Raw genomic sequence first — 14,829 nt, 5'->3', positions numbered from 1 at the left:
TTGAAAAAAAAAAAAAAGTAGATAAAATAGATTTGGGAAGAAATTTTTGAGAAGGAAAGGGAGAGCCTGACAGAAGTATTTTGGGCTCTGAATTAGGGCAAGACAGATGTGCTGTTACTGGAATATTGTGCCTACAAAATATGCCTCCACCTTAACCATTTTTCCAAAAACAAAACTTCTCCAACTAAGGACTTTTTATAGAATTTTCAAAATTCCAGATTATTCTCTGTGTTCCACAATCTCTCCAGTGCGGGTAATGACCTCTCCACTCACCCCTCCCCTCCCCCACTGCTGTTTACATTTCTTAATGGATCACAGGCTATCTTTAGGCTTGGAGAGGAACCAGGTACTTTCTTTGGTATTTAAGCAGCTTGCTATTTTGAAATTCCCTTAGAGAACTGTGGGCATTTTTATTTCTGTGTCTTGAAGCATCTCTTTCCCTCTCTGAAGGAGAAGCTGCTTATATAATACCCAGAAGCAGACCCCTGGGAACCGCCGAGCTATTTTACGGATATTTTGCAGAAAAAGAAAAGCAAGTGCTCCTGTGTCATGCGCGCCTCCCACGAGGGTCTCAATTTGAGATATTTGCACAATAGCAGATTCTCAGAAGGATAAATATATACAAATCCATTTTTCAAATGGAGTGGGATCGGTGGGAAGCAGCACCTAGGAGGGTAAGAGCCCACTAATAGCTCAGACTGAAAGAGAGTCTTCAGCGGTTCCAGAGCCAGTACCCAACTGTCTACAGAGCTTGCCAGAGAGACAGCTGCTGCGTGTGGAAGACAGTTTTCCTCAGTTAGATATTTTGTTCTTGTCGATGGCCAACCATGACTCCTGGGGGAAATCGGAGAGAGAGAGAGGAGAAAAGAAGAGTAAATTAATCATATTATTAATCCTTATTGAAAATTCAGTCATGTAACTAAATGTCAACCTGGTGAACTTTCCATGAAACCAGAAGGGTTGTAAAGACAGTTGCGGGGTTTGAAAGTTATGCCAGGTGATAAAGCCATCTAATTTAACCTGCAGATGAAATGACTGACACAATTTCAGATGCATACCTGGAGAAAATAGTAGTGTAGGAATTATCAAATAATCCAGACGCAAAGCTTGCTTTTGAAGGATTGAAAGGGCTTGAATCAGTTTTCTCTGAGAGATGATAGGTTTGTTCTCTGTTCTCTCTTTCTATATCTGTGTCTGTTTATGAAAATAGGTGTATATGTGAAAGATAATCTTTTCTTCACTGTTCTTCTCTTTCTCTCCCTCTCTCTCCATATGTGTGTGATATGCATGTGTGTGTATGTATACACGTATCACACCTACAAAGATGTGTAACATTAAGCCCAGGTTGCTGCTGCACCCTAAAATATCAGCTTTCATCCACATTTATCATGTACTTCCAGATCTCCTGACTCTGTAGCACATGCAGTTGATTAGATGAAAGCAGAACGTCTGTTATCTGAAAGATAGTAAAGTTCAGTTTTTGTAACTTATGACTATAGCCAGATTGTGAGTTTCTTTCAAATTTCTAGAAAGGGGTTAATATGGTAGATAATAGTCTTAGTTTCCTCTCTTTTCTTTTCCTTTTTTTTTTTTTTTAAAGATTGCTCATTTCTTTTGAAAACAAACAAAAGAATAGTTTGGTACAGTTTCGCAGATTCTCACTTGTTTGGGGCTGAGGACTTCAGGGTCCCTTTGAGCCAGGTTTATTTCATAGATCTACCCTGTAGGTCTCCAAAACTAGAAGAAGTTACATGTTTGAGTGCCTAATGGTAGCCCCTATGCCAGACTTTTGATCTATCATTTTTCTGATAGAGTCTCAGAAGTTTTCATTTTCCAATCTGCATGACCTTCCTGAGTTGGGATGGCAGATGGCCAAAAGGTGTGTGTTTGGGGAAACAGCGGGCTTTTATTCCCCCCCCCCCCCCCCCCCGCCCCGCCAATCAGCTATTTGGAGGGTACTCTAGGAACTGAAAATCACAGCTGTGGAGCCAATTTAGAGAGAATATTTCACAATTGACTTGGGGAAGATGTAGCCTGCCTTCTTGAGCCACTGCGCTTGTCTGGCCAATATGGAGCTGAGATGAGGCTCTTCACTCAAGGTTTACATGTCTCCACCGTATCTCACGTCAAATCAAGCACTAGGAGACGAGCTTGTCAATCTGCAGCACTCTCTGGGGAACTTGAGGTCTTGAAAACCCTGGGTCACATTGATCCTTGAGTAAAGGTTGTTGCATGTCTTCTGAGATTTATCAAAATCATGATGACAGTTTTCATTTGACTGTTTCAGACCCTTATTTGTGGATGCACATAAAAGGTGAATGATTCTTGTCCACATGCCAGAGGTTGCTGTCTTTCACATTGCCTTGCACATAGTATGTGCTTGATAAATGTCTGTTGAGTGAAAGCATTGTGGATTTCTTTTGCTTTGGGAGCGTGGAAGAATCTACCATGCGATTTTAATTTTTTTAAAACAATGGCTAGTTGAATGAGTTATCTTGGTTTCATGGATATATATTGGAAGTAACGTTGTTCGTGTTCTATTCTTTTATAAATAAGGAAATTGTCACAAATAAGACTGAAGGACAGATTCAGGCATTGAACAATAAGTGTGTGGCAGAATTAGAATTATTAGAGTCCTGAATTAGGAGTCCATCAAATGTTTAGCATACTGAAGATATTTTAAATAATTATGTTTACATTTTATCCTTCACATTATTTAAAAGATGCTATAGTAGCTGCTATATAGGAATGATAAAAGTAATAATCTTTTTGGTATGAGAAAATGCATCATTATCACTTTCCATGTACAAAGAGAGGCCAGGTATATAGTGTCTTATTGGAAACTGGGAAATGAGCTAATAAAACTGGTTTAATGTAGGGGTCAGCAAACTATAACCTATGGGCCTAATTTGACCTAGTACCTGTTTTATGTGCCCGTCAATGAAAAAAAACTAATCAATGGTCAATCTAAGAAAGAAATGGAAAATTTTATTCAAGCCAAACTGAGGATTATAACCTGGGAGACAGTCTCTCAGAGAGCTCTGAGAACTGTTCCAGAGAGGTAAAGGGGGAGGTCAGTATACATGTGATTTTGGCAAGGGGGGTACATGCAATGAAGCACACATCTCAGTAGGAGTTTGCTGCTAGCCACAAGGAAGAGACATCTTAGTTAATGGTTTCAGTGCTTTTGTAAGTATGGGAAGATGCAAGAATCTAGGTTCATAAAAAATTTCTCCCAAAAATAGCTATCTGAAGTCCTGTTCTGCCGGTTTACCAGAACCGAGCACAGAGTGCCTCATCCTAATCTTTGCCCTGAATTCCTTTCAGAGTGTATTGTAGGTCAGTGACCGCAGTGGCTAATGACTTGATTCTTGCAGAACTGGACGGTGGGCAATGTTCTTTATTTTATAATCCCTTCCCTTTCGGTCTTGATTTCAACCGGTTTGGGAGGCATGTCACGACCAATTTGTTACAGGGCACTAGGAATGCTTATTCCCAGGTCAGGCAAGGATTTCATTGATAGGCCACTCAGTGTGCTATTCCTGGAGTAGGGCTTGTTAACAGTAACCAGAAGTGTCTGGACCTCCTGTCTTACTTGCTGTTATGGTCCAGGAAATGGTTCCCTCTTGTTGATTCTTCCCATATCTAGAGTTACCCTATCACAGTAATTGATCTTATAGACCTATGTCTGAGGGTTCAGTCACACATTTGATAATGCAGGAAACAATAATCTTGTAAAAAAAAAAAAAAAAGGCAGAATACAAGTTAAACAGCTAGTACTATTAATAAGGTCATAAGTAAGTCTTTAAGCAAAGACCATTTATTAGGTGCAGCCCAGCATCTCCCCAGGTTGTCTGACCAGTCTGTTCTGTACCAGTCGCTGTCTTTAAGGGAAATGATATATTGGTATTGTACATAAAGTCCACTGAAGATGTCTGCACATACAAGACAAGTGGTGGGTCCTTGTGACCCCCTTACAGGGTTGAGAAAGGAATGTTAACTACTAAAAAGTTATGTAGCTGATGCCAGAAGGAGAAAAATTGATCTTTAAAGTTGAGCAGGTATTTGTGCCATGGGAGAGGCCTGGTTAACACACAATGCAGATGCACCATGCACATTAGAGGGGCAGGAGGAGGCCGAAGGGCAGAGAAAACGTTTTAGTTTGAAATTTTTCTTGTCTTGCCTTAAAATGCAAATTTTTATTTCATCCTGATCATAAGCCAAGAGCGTTTTTCTGTTTTCAGATGGCTGGGAAAAATATCAAAAGAAGGGTAATATTTCATGATACTTAAAAATTATGTACAATGAAAATGTCTGTGTCCATAAATAAAGTTTTATTGAAACACAGCCATGCCCATTCCATTGCATGTTTTTGATGGCTGCTTTTGCAGCAGCAGTGTTGATTAGTATGGCCCACGATGCTAAAACATTTCCTATTTGTCCTTCTACAGAAAAACTGTGCTGGCCCTTATGTTATTTGAGGTTTACAGTGGTTCAAAGGCAATGCAACAAAACTGGTGCATTTATGTTGAACTAAAACATAAAGTGAAGTATGAGTCTAAATGAACAAGGCAGAAAATGGAGGCAGAAAGAAGGCAGACCAGGTATCACATGAAAAGGTGCAGAGGCCAGAGAGAGTGTGATGGATTTGGGGAAAAGAGACGTCTTCATTCACTTCATCTGAAGCAGAGCATCAGTGAAGGAGAGTGCTGGAAATTATAGGAGTCAGATCATTCATGAGTCACTGATTTATTTAGCAAACGTTTATTGAGATTCTGCTAAGTACCAAGCACTGATTTCAGAACAGGGGTAGTAAAAACACATGTAGTTTATGGTTTAGTGGGATGAGATAGACAAAAAGATAAGTAAACAAATAAAAGATCAAAATAATTTCAGAAAATGATAAGGACTTACAAGACAAGAGAGAGTGACATTTATGCACATAAGTGTACATCTGCGTGCATACATGCACCAGTTAATTTAGATAGGGTAGACAGAGAAGGCTTTTCTGAAGCAATGGTATTTGAGCTGAGACCTCAATAACAAGAAAGAATTGGGCACTTGGAAAGGTATGGGATTTTCTCAGGCAAAAGGAACAGTAAGTGCCAAGGCCCTGAAGTGGGAGTGAAAGTGGAGTGTTGGTGAGATGGAGAGAAGACCAGATGTGGTTATAAGGAGGTCAAGGAGAAAGAGAGTGGGCCATGATGAGATCTGGTCAGTGACCAGATTCTGAAAGATTCTGTAGGCCTCGGTGAAGAACTTTTAGATTTTATTCTCAACGCAGTAAGAATTTATTGGAGTATTTTAAGCAGAGGAGCGCTATAATCATATTAATATTTTAAAAAGATCACCCTCCCTTGAATATTACTGTATCTAAATGGTACCTCAATGAATCTGACTTAAAGTGAATAGCTATCAAACTTCTAGCTGTAATAATTCATAGGAAAGAGAGGGAAAGAGAAATATGTTTCAAAGACACTAGAGGGATATAATCAGCACAATTCTCATTTTGTCCTGAAACTCACAGGCACTGATGAACTCAGGTGCATGTTGTCATGGTAATAAGAGGCAAAAGACATGGGATTTTTTTTGTTTGTTTTTAAATTTATTTTTAAAATTTATTTATGTTTGTCTGTGTTGGGTCTTTGTTTCTGTGCGAGGGCTTTCTCTAGCTGCGGCGAGCCGGGGCCACTCTTCATCGCGGTGCATGGGCCTCTCACTGTCGTGGCCTCTCGTTGCGGAGCACAGGCTCCAGATGCGCAGGCTCAGTAGTTGTGGCTCACGGTCCCAGTTGCTCCGCGGCATGTTGGATCTTCCCAGACCAGGGCTCGAACCCGTGTCCCCTGCATTGACAGGCAGATTCTCAACCACTGGGCCACCAGGGAAGCCCCGGGATATGTTTTTGAGGTGGAGTTGGCAGCTCTTGTTTTGGCTGCAAAAAGTGAGGGTAAGAGAAGAAAGAAGGATGACTTCTGAGGTTCTGGTTTGAGCATTAGAGTCAATGATGACATCATTTATGGAGAAAGAATATCTTTAGCGGGTAAATGCCAAAACCACACCTAAAAGGAAGGGGGATCCACTGAAGATAGACTGACTGGTGGTAAGGTCAAGAGTAGACTAGGTGGTTGAGTCTTGGAGTCAGGGAGTTGGAGGTGAAAGACCATGGTGGTGATTCTGATGAGATGCTGAGCACATTGACTCAATTAATGAAAGTTTGAATGGAGAGAAGGCAAGGGATCTAGAGTATATTTTGGAAGAGGAATCAACGTGACTTAATTGGAGGTGGGAAGGAAGGGAGAAGGAAGACTCTATAGTGCCTTCAGGTTGATGGTGAGCATATACTAAATGATGGGCAGCTTCAGTCAGGGCAGAACAAGTGTTGGAGGAAGACATTAGAAGTCCAGCTTTGACCACCTGGTTTTGAGATAGATGCCTTTAATAGGGATGTCCTGTAGAATTAGATATATGAGTCTGAAGCTTAAGGGAGAGAGATGAACAAGAGCCTTCAGTAGTGTCAGTGTGAGCAAAATTGCCCAGAGAACTGGTAAGAAGAAGAGAAAAGAGAGCTGGACATAGGGTGTTGGGAAACACCAGTGTTTCCAGCTTAGACTGAGGAGAACAGAGTGTGGGGGAAGATTGAAAGGTGCAAGAGAGGAGGACCATGGGAGAGGAATGTTGTAAAACTAAGGCAGAAAAGAGTTTTAAGGAGCAGGGCACTATAATCAGTGTCAGATACTGCAGAGATGTTCATTAGATTTGGACTGGAAAGTATGCATCACATTTAGCTGTTAAGAAGCCACTGTTAAATTTTTTAGCAAGATCACAGTCAGTGGAAGGCAGAGCTACATTGGTATAAGCAGTTAATGGGAGTTCAGAAAATGGAAACCAAGATACTTTATCCAGCCAAAAATTAGGTGAAAACCAAGTAGAAATTAGGAAGATCAAAAAGAAAAGAAAAAAAATGTGCTGTCAAATACCAAGCATCTATTTGAATTGTTAGAACTTTCCCTCTATTGCCGTTAGTAATCATGAGTTTTACTTTAATTTGCTTTATGGAATTAGACTGTTCATATGAAAGTTTTATGTTATAAATCACAGTTTACAGTTTATAACTGGGAACATATTGGAAAGAAATCTGTAGCCAGACCTTTATAATTCAAAAGTAACCTCTATCTATTAAATTCATATATATATATTTGTTGCTTAAAGAAAAGCCTACCAAAAATGTAGTGGATGAAGAATTCTATGTGCCAAAGATAGTAGATGTTTGGACCATGGTATAGAGTTGCTTTTTGAGTATATCATATATTTGTTCTGGTCTGATTGCTTAATTAAGAGCCATTTATTTAATAAAGTGGAGAAGGTAGATTGGAAAATTTAAAACAACATTTTTATACACATACGAATACCTTGCATAGAGCTAGTTTTTGGAATGAATAAATGGTTAAATTTATTATATATGATCATGTATAAATAAATGATTATGTGTATAGATAAGCTTATTGGAACCTTTAGTTCTATTCATAGAAAGTTATTATTTTCAGAACTTAATCAGGTGGTTTAAAACCTTCTATAATTTACTCATGTAAAAGCTCTCTGATCATTGGACTTTCTGGAGGAAAAGTAAGTTGTTCTTTGTGTGTTTTGTTTAAACTTTGTGCAGTTGTTGTTATTTCCTGGATTTCTATTTGCCTGACACAAAATGACAGTTTAGTCAATTAGCCAATACATTGGTTGATGGGTTAGTTAGTGAATTAATCAGTTAATTAACTGATTAGATATTTTTAAATATAGTGTTAATTAATTGGTTTGTCATCCTGTGGGCCTTTTGAGATAGAAATGTAGGCTGGTGCAAAAGCTACCTCAAAGATTCTGAAATCCAGAAGTTCCACATTTCTAAATTAAGATCCAATTTAATTTGATGAGAAGCTCTGAAGTTTGAGGCGGATTGGTGTACGTTGTCAAGGAGGAAAGTTTGGCCTTGCGGTCTTCATGCATAAGCCTTGGTTAAAGGTACTGAAGTTTGATATGAAAAGGAAATTACCTCCTAAGACTAACAGCATCATGAGTTACTCTCATTTTCAAGCTTATGGAAAAGTTGTTCTCAAGGCATTCATACGTATTTCACATATCTTATTCTCCAGAGTGTAGGCAGTAATCTTAGATCTTGAATCTTGATTTCTTTATAGACCAGTACTGACCTGATTTGTGGGGTTGGAGGAGTTATGATGACATGCATAACTGCCGTTATACTTTATTGCATGAAAAGAGCATTGTCCAAGACCTACCCAAAGTGGAATTATAAAAAAATATGAACAGTAAGAACCAAAACAGCTTAAATGTTCCTTATTTTTGTACAGTCGTTGACTGTTAGATTAGAGTCAATCAAATTTTAGGCTTTTTAAAAGCAGGCTGCAGGAACCACCCCCTCCCCAATCACGTTTTATTACAAATGTTGCTTTCCATGTTATCCACGAGAACAGCCTACTGGATCAAAAGAAATAATATTGTGTCCATGGCAGTGGCTGTTTTATACAGCAAAGCACATAGTACAAGCTTGTTGATAGCTAGAATTTGACTGCTCTTTTAGTTCTCCCTCTCTCTTTCTCCTTTTTTTAGTAGACAAATCTCATTGGAGTCTCCAAATGCTTATTTTATTTTGCTTTCTGATGCTCCTGCCTTTACTTATTCAGTGAGTTCCTTACAGAAAGTTGCTTGCCCGAGTTGATTTAATTCATATCATATGAAAACTATTCTTGTACTTTTATGAAATTGATTCTGTTATTCACAATATATTTTACCATTCTTATAACAATAAAATGACGGGATATTTTTGGACAGACTGTATGGTTCATATGAAAAAGAGCTAGGGAAAAAATGGTCTTTTTCAGAAAAATATCACTGGAGTAGCTAGCCATTTCAGAGCTGTAAATCACTTAGGAGAACATTTAGTTTAACCTCCTAAAGGAGAAAATTTGGGCCTAAAGCAATGAAACAAGTTGTGAAAGCATCCATAAAACCTGTTGTATTGCTTAAATGAAACTAATCATAAGACATTAAATTGAATGTTAACTCTATATTTTGAAAAAAGAAAATTAACACTATATTTAAAAATCTCATCTTGTGAAAAGAACTATAAGCAGTCTGAAATGAAGTAAATTATAACCAAAATTTCTTAATAATCAATGAATAGTAATAATAGTTAATCATAATGTCTTTTAATTATTCCAGGTAAGCATTTCCTCTTAAGAAGTATTAGACACTTGAGAGGTTATTTTGCAATGATATGGATTTTTCTTCCCCTTTAAAGTTCCTCCACATAAAAAATAATTAAATGCAATTAATATATGTAAAGTTCTTTTTTTTTTGGTGACATTTTTTCATAAAACCCTCTAGGACTCATTTGCAAAGCTGCTTTGAAGTTAATTTCAGGCAGGTCTTCCTGATTTGTAGTTGTGGTGAATTATTGTTAAACTGAAAGAAAAATATCTGAAAAACCCAAATCATCCAAACTTACCATTTATTTTATCTTTTGTTTAAATTGGTTTACTTTAAACCAGGCAAGTGATACTAAGTAGTTCAAGTCTCTCATAAATTAAACAGATGTGATGAAAATCTTTCTATGAATTAATATAGGATACAGCAGAATTGCTGTTTAATAATCCAGGTGTCTTCACCCAAAAACAGTATTAAGATACCTATCACCTCATTAAAATGTCCCTACAAATAAAAACCTCTTCCTGAGTGTTCTTTTCCTTTTAAACTGTCATTTGCATAATTGGGGGAAGGGTATTTTCATTATGCAAATGGTTTCTAAGGCTCAAATCAGAGGAGTTGCTTAATTGTCAGTGAATAGGTCAGTTTATACCTCCTCATTCATATTTGAAGTTTTAGTTGAAACCACTTAATGGCACAAGTGGCAAGCTTCTGTCTTGTAGCATAATTTAATTGATTGTGACCAGGATGTCAGGTTTACTTTAAACTTTCTATGCGTGTGTATTTGTGATTGACAACCAGCCTTTGTTGCCTGGTTAGAAAGGTAGAACTTCTTTTATGTCTTAAAATTATAAGGTCATTTTGAAGATATGTGTAATTCAGGGCAAGGCAGTTGACAACCCTGCCAGTGTCTCATTTCTAGAAATACAGTAAAATTCAGTAAATAAATACTTTGATGATCTTGGAAGAGGGACTCATATTGTACAATAGAATGTAAAACGCTTTACATAACACATGTACTCTTTTCAGATGGTTCATTATTAACAAGGAGTGTGTCTAATGAGCATTTTAGCTTCTTACTTAGAAAATATACTCAACTCTCAGTTATAGGCTTTTGGACTCTAGTTTGTGGATTATCTGTAACAAAATGTTAATCCCAGCCATGATTCTGAGTCAATTCCTTTGCTCAGGAATTGTAATTCATTTTTAATATTAGCCTTAGGGGTAGAAACGTGATTAGAAATGCAGAATAATGCTTCCATTCGAAACCAATTAAAACAACTTCTGATTCTCCAACTTAATGGATAATTCACAGCACTGCATTTCTCCATTAGGATAGATTGAATTTGGTGTATTGAAGGATGATTTAAGACTTAGTCACTGAAATATATTTTAAGAAAACATTTAATTTTAGTTTTTACTGATGAGGAAAATTCTTAGTTTTGTGCGTCATTTGAAATATACGAAATTGCATTATGTCTTGGCAAAAGAAAAGTTCAGTTTCTGTTTTTGATCTGTTGCAAAAATGATGTTTCATGTAAACTGTACTATATTTGTTTTAAGCTAGCTATTCGTTGCCGTGCAATAAAGTATCATTTTACAGTATATAGAGAAACCATCACTTACAAAAGTTATTTATTTGTGGCAGTATTGTATAATCTGGTACTTTTTTTTATTTCAGGCAGGGATAAAAAACACAGTTGAAAAGAAGATGGTTAATGGCATATTCTGTAAAGTCTTATTGCATTTGCTAGATTCATTGGCTTTACTTTTTAGAGACCTTAGTGTTTAAAACCAAAGATGGGAAATGTTACTACTCTTTGAATAAGTACATGGCTTATTATTTGGTTATGAGTAGGTACCTTAGTAGGGAAATAAAACTTGATATATAAAAAGATTTTTAATAGTCTTCCAAGCTTGCAGACTGTGTTCCTTTCAGGCAGTATGCTCCACTGGTTAGAAGGGACTTGCGTTGTTGAATGTCAAAGAAAAGCTTTTCTTCCACTCTGCAGCCCACTTATACGAAAGGAATGTGGGAAGGGAGCCTGTCAGATGTACTTTAAAATTAAGTAAAAAGAATTCTGTTTAACCATATTACTCATCTAGACCTTATTTCTTAACTGACCTTTCTTTCCAGCTGTTTTCCTAGGATGATTGGAATACTGAGTCAGGAAAACTACGTTAATTCATTCATTTAAAAAAATTAAAAGGTATATATGTCCATGCCACTCTCTCACTTCATCCCAGCTTACCCTTTCCACTCCCCATGTCTTCAAGGGAATTCCCTGGTGGTCCAGTGGTTAGGACTCGGTGCTTTCACTGCCGGGGCCCAGGTTCAATCCCTGGTCAGGGAACTAAGATCCCACAAGCCGCAAAGCGCGACCAAAAAAAGAGTCCATTCTCTACCAAACGTAAAATAGATAGCTAGTGGGAAGCAGCCGCATAGCACAGGGAGATCAGCGCGGTGCTCTGTGACCACCTAGAGGGTTGGGATAGGGAGGGTGGGAGGGAGATACAAGAGGGAGGAGATATGGGGATGTATGTATATGTATAGCTGGTTCACTTTGTTATACAGCAGAAACTAACATATCATTGTAAAGCAATTATACTCCAATAAAGATGTTTAAAAAAAATAAGTTGCAAAGGGATTCATAAGCAGATAATGACAAATAAATAGAGAAATATTAAACATGAAAAAAAAATTAAAAGGTCAAGAAAACGTCCACAGTGCAGATCATTAAGAAAAAAATAAAACCAAAAAAATGTTTTTAAACAAATGTTCTAGAAAGGAAGTTGGTTTTGGTTCTGTTTTCCTTTCAACTGGAACTCTGTGAGTCTCTTTGCTGCCTCAGTGTTTGCACAGCAATGTGCTATGGATTCAAGGGCTTTCTTTTGTAGTGTCTTTTACTGTTTCCACAGGCAGTGTGTATAATTTCATAGAAAGATCTGTTGAATGCTGGGAATGGTCTGTGGAGGGTAGAAAACGTCTAAAAGATGTAAAGATTTGTCACCCACTCCCTGGGTATCAAATATATTCATTTTATTAGTTTGTCAGTCAAGAGAATGCCAGTTTTTTATTGAAACCTGTAGGACATTCGCTAGGAGCACTGTTGAATAATACTTATAGAATGTTACTCTGTTTCCACCATTTTGGACTTTTAAAATGTGGGGTTTTTTGACTTCTAAGAAGGCAGATGAGAAGATAATGTGTCGTATAGCAAACTTTTACCTTAGTGCCATGTTTCTGATATGCTTAATTTAAAAAACATTAATCTTTCCTTCTTTTGATCTATACGGATATGCTTGCTGACAGTGAATGCTCATTCTAATCCGAACTGCTGAAATCTTTAATGAATTGTGGTAGGATGTAATAGAGCGGATGCAAACGCAAACCATTGAGCCTAGACTAGCTTTTTTAATCCAAAAGGACCTGAAGTCTTGGGTTCCCTCCCAACTTTACTGTCCTTTGAGCCAACCTGGGAGTCCTGGAATTGTGCATTCAGATCCCAGATATGTTATGGCCAGGCTAGCCAGGTTAATATACTTACTAAGATTTTTACAAAAATGTAAGAGGAACTGGATGCCTGATACTTTTTAGAAAACTTTTGGTCAGTTCAGCAGTAGAAGAGAATGTGCATACCCTTTTCCATTCTTAATCTGTCAAAATCGCTAAGTAGACTAGAGCTTGTTTCTTTGCAAGTATTTCCTTGCCCTTTTTCAAATTTTATTTTTAAAGCATATTGTTTTATTGTGTGATTTTACTTGATGAAAATGCTGAAGCATGGCATTGTCTGAAAGTAAAACAATGCAGAAAAGTAAAAAGAAGAAACTTTAAAAATCAGCCATATTCCCAGAACCTATATCTAACTGATATCAACATTTAAGTGGTATGTGTTCTTCCAGAGAAATGCATTTTTATTTACTTGTATGTACTTGTGCACATACTGGAGCATAGGTACATGATATATTTAACTTTATGTAATGAGTCACTTATTTATACAGCACTCCATATTCCTTCTTTTCACCTCATATTCTGTTATGCTTTTTTGGTCAATAAAAAATTTCAAAAATATAATTTCATGTCTGTGCAGTGCATGATTCTGCTTAATACATTTTAATTTATTTATTCATTCTCCTGCCATTGATTCCTTGCAGTTTTATAAATAATGGAAGTGCTTGCATTTTGAATATCATTATTGCCCTGCTTTAACATACATATTTCCATTTCTTTCTGCCTTATTCCTCCATTGCCCAGAATGACTGTGTCTCTTTGTCTGTTAATTTCAGGATCACATATATAGACTTAAGTCCCAAAGGCATTTCCCAGCTTTCAGTTAAAAGGATAAGCCTGTTGACTCTGTGAAAAGATTTTAAACCTGAGCATTTCCAATTTAAGGAAAAACACTCACAGAAGTTAATTTTGGTGGAGCATATTTAATTTTTTTTTTTTCTTTTGCGGTACGCGGGCTTCTCACTGCTGTGGCCTCTCCCACCGCGGAGCACAGGCTCTGGACGCGCAGGCCCAGTGGCCATGGCTCACGGGACCAGCCGCTCCGCGGCATGTGGGATCCTCCCGGACCAGGGCACGAACCCGCATCCCCTGCATTGGTAGGCGGGCCCCCAACCACTGCGCCACCAGGGGAGCCCCTAATCTTTTACCTTATTTGGCTGTTAATTTATGAATGCAATGCATGCATAGGCAAAACAAAAGTACAAAAGTATATATGTATCCAGTTCTCTGTATATATGTTGCTAGTTAATTCTGTTCATTCTTTTTTCAGTCTACCCCTCCCATACCATCCTGTGTTAACTTTTATGTTAATATTTGGATGCTTATCATTCCACACTTTAGTGTAGGCTTATATAAATAAATAATGAAATAAGATGCCCCACTCCCAGAAAAAAACATTCTGGTGCCGTATCATACCCATTATTTTCTAACGTACTCCACTTAAGCATGGTTAAATGTATATAACTATTTCATTCTTTTTACTGCACGTAATACAGTGATTCTGCTTATATGAGTTACCTCAAATGGTCAAATTCATGAAGACAGAAAGTAAAATAGTGGTTGTCAAGGGCTGGGGAGAGGAAGGAGTGAGGAGCTGCTGTTTTAAAGGTACAGAATTCTTAGTTTGGGAAGATGGAAAAGTTCTGGAGATGGATGGTGGTGATAGTTGCACGAGAATGTGAATGTATTTAATGCCACTGAACCATATGGTTAAAAATAGTTAAGGTGGTAAATTGTATGTTTTGCATATTTTGCCCAAAAAATTAATAAATAAACATACATAAACGAGCACTTGAAAAAAATAGCACATAATACACCATCGTGCCCCAGGTGAGGTTCAATCTTTCCACCTTTTTTGGGCCCACTGGCTCCTGGTGTGTTTTACTTCTGTCAGCCAGTACCTGCTTCTCTCTGAAGGGCTTGGCTCCAGCAGCCAGCGCTGCTTTACACCCGCCTTGGGAGTAGCCCAGAACCAGCGACTGACAGTTGCAGGGGGCTACCTGTGACAACACTGAACGCGACCCCAGCAGTCTCCAGAACTTTTCTATGTGACTGAGCCAGTTACCTGCTGTGGGACGCTGCCTAAAATTGCACAGTGGCCT

General features: G+C 37.8%; 1 protein-coding gene and 1 non-coding gene across 4 annotated transcripts in view; both read left to right on the top strand.

Annotated features, from left to right (window-relative positions):
• Positions 1–14,829, top strand: part of LOC132423080 (teneurin-2-like) — a 389,106-nt gene that overhangs the window by 13,450 nt on the left and 360,827 nt on the right. For 2 of the 3 annotated variants that reach the window (XM_069540574.1, XM_069540573.1), the window contains exon 1: positions 415–532. The exons of the other annotated variant lie outside the window; for it this stretch is intronic. The gene's annotated coding sequence lies outside the window, so the exon portion shown is untranslated. Of the gene's footprint in view, positions 1–414; positions 533–14,829 lie in introns of those variants that run through there. 3 annotated transcript variants of the gene reach the window in all.
• On the top strand, positions 11,499–11,570 carry TRNAE-UUC (transfer RNA glutamic acid (anticodon UUC)). Its single transcript has one exon. It is a non-coding gene; the product is annotated as a tRNA-Glu (tRNA).

The sequence above is a fragment of the Delphinus delphis genome, chromosome 3, assembly GCF_949987515.2.
Source record: "Delphinus delphis chromosome 3, mDelDel1.2, whole genome shotgun sequence".
Taxonomy (NCBI): Eukaryota; Metazoa; Chordata; class Mammalia; order Artiodactyla; family Delphinidae; genus Delphinus; species Delphinus delphis.
The sequence above is the reverse complement of the archived record's forward strand: the minus strand, read 5'-3'. Positions and strand labels throughout refer to the sequence as shown.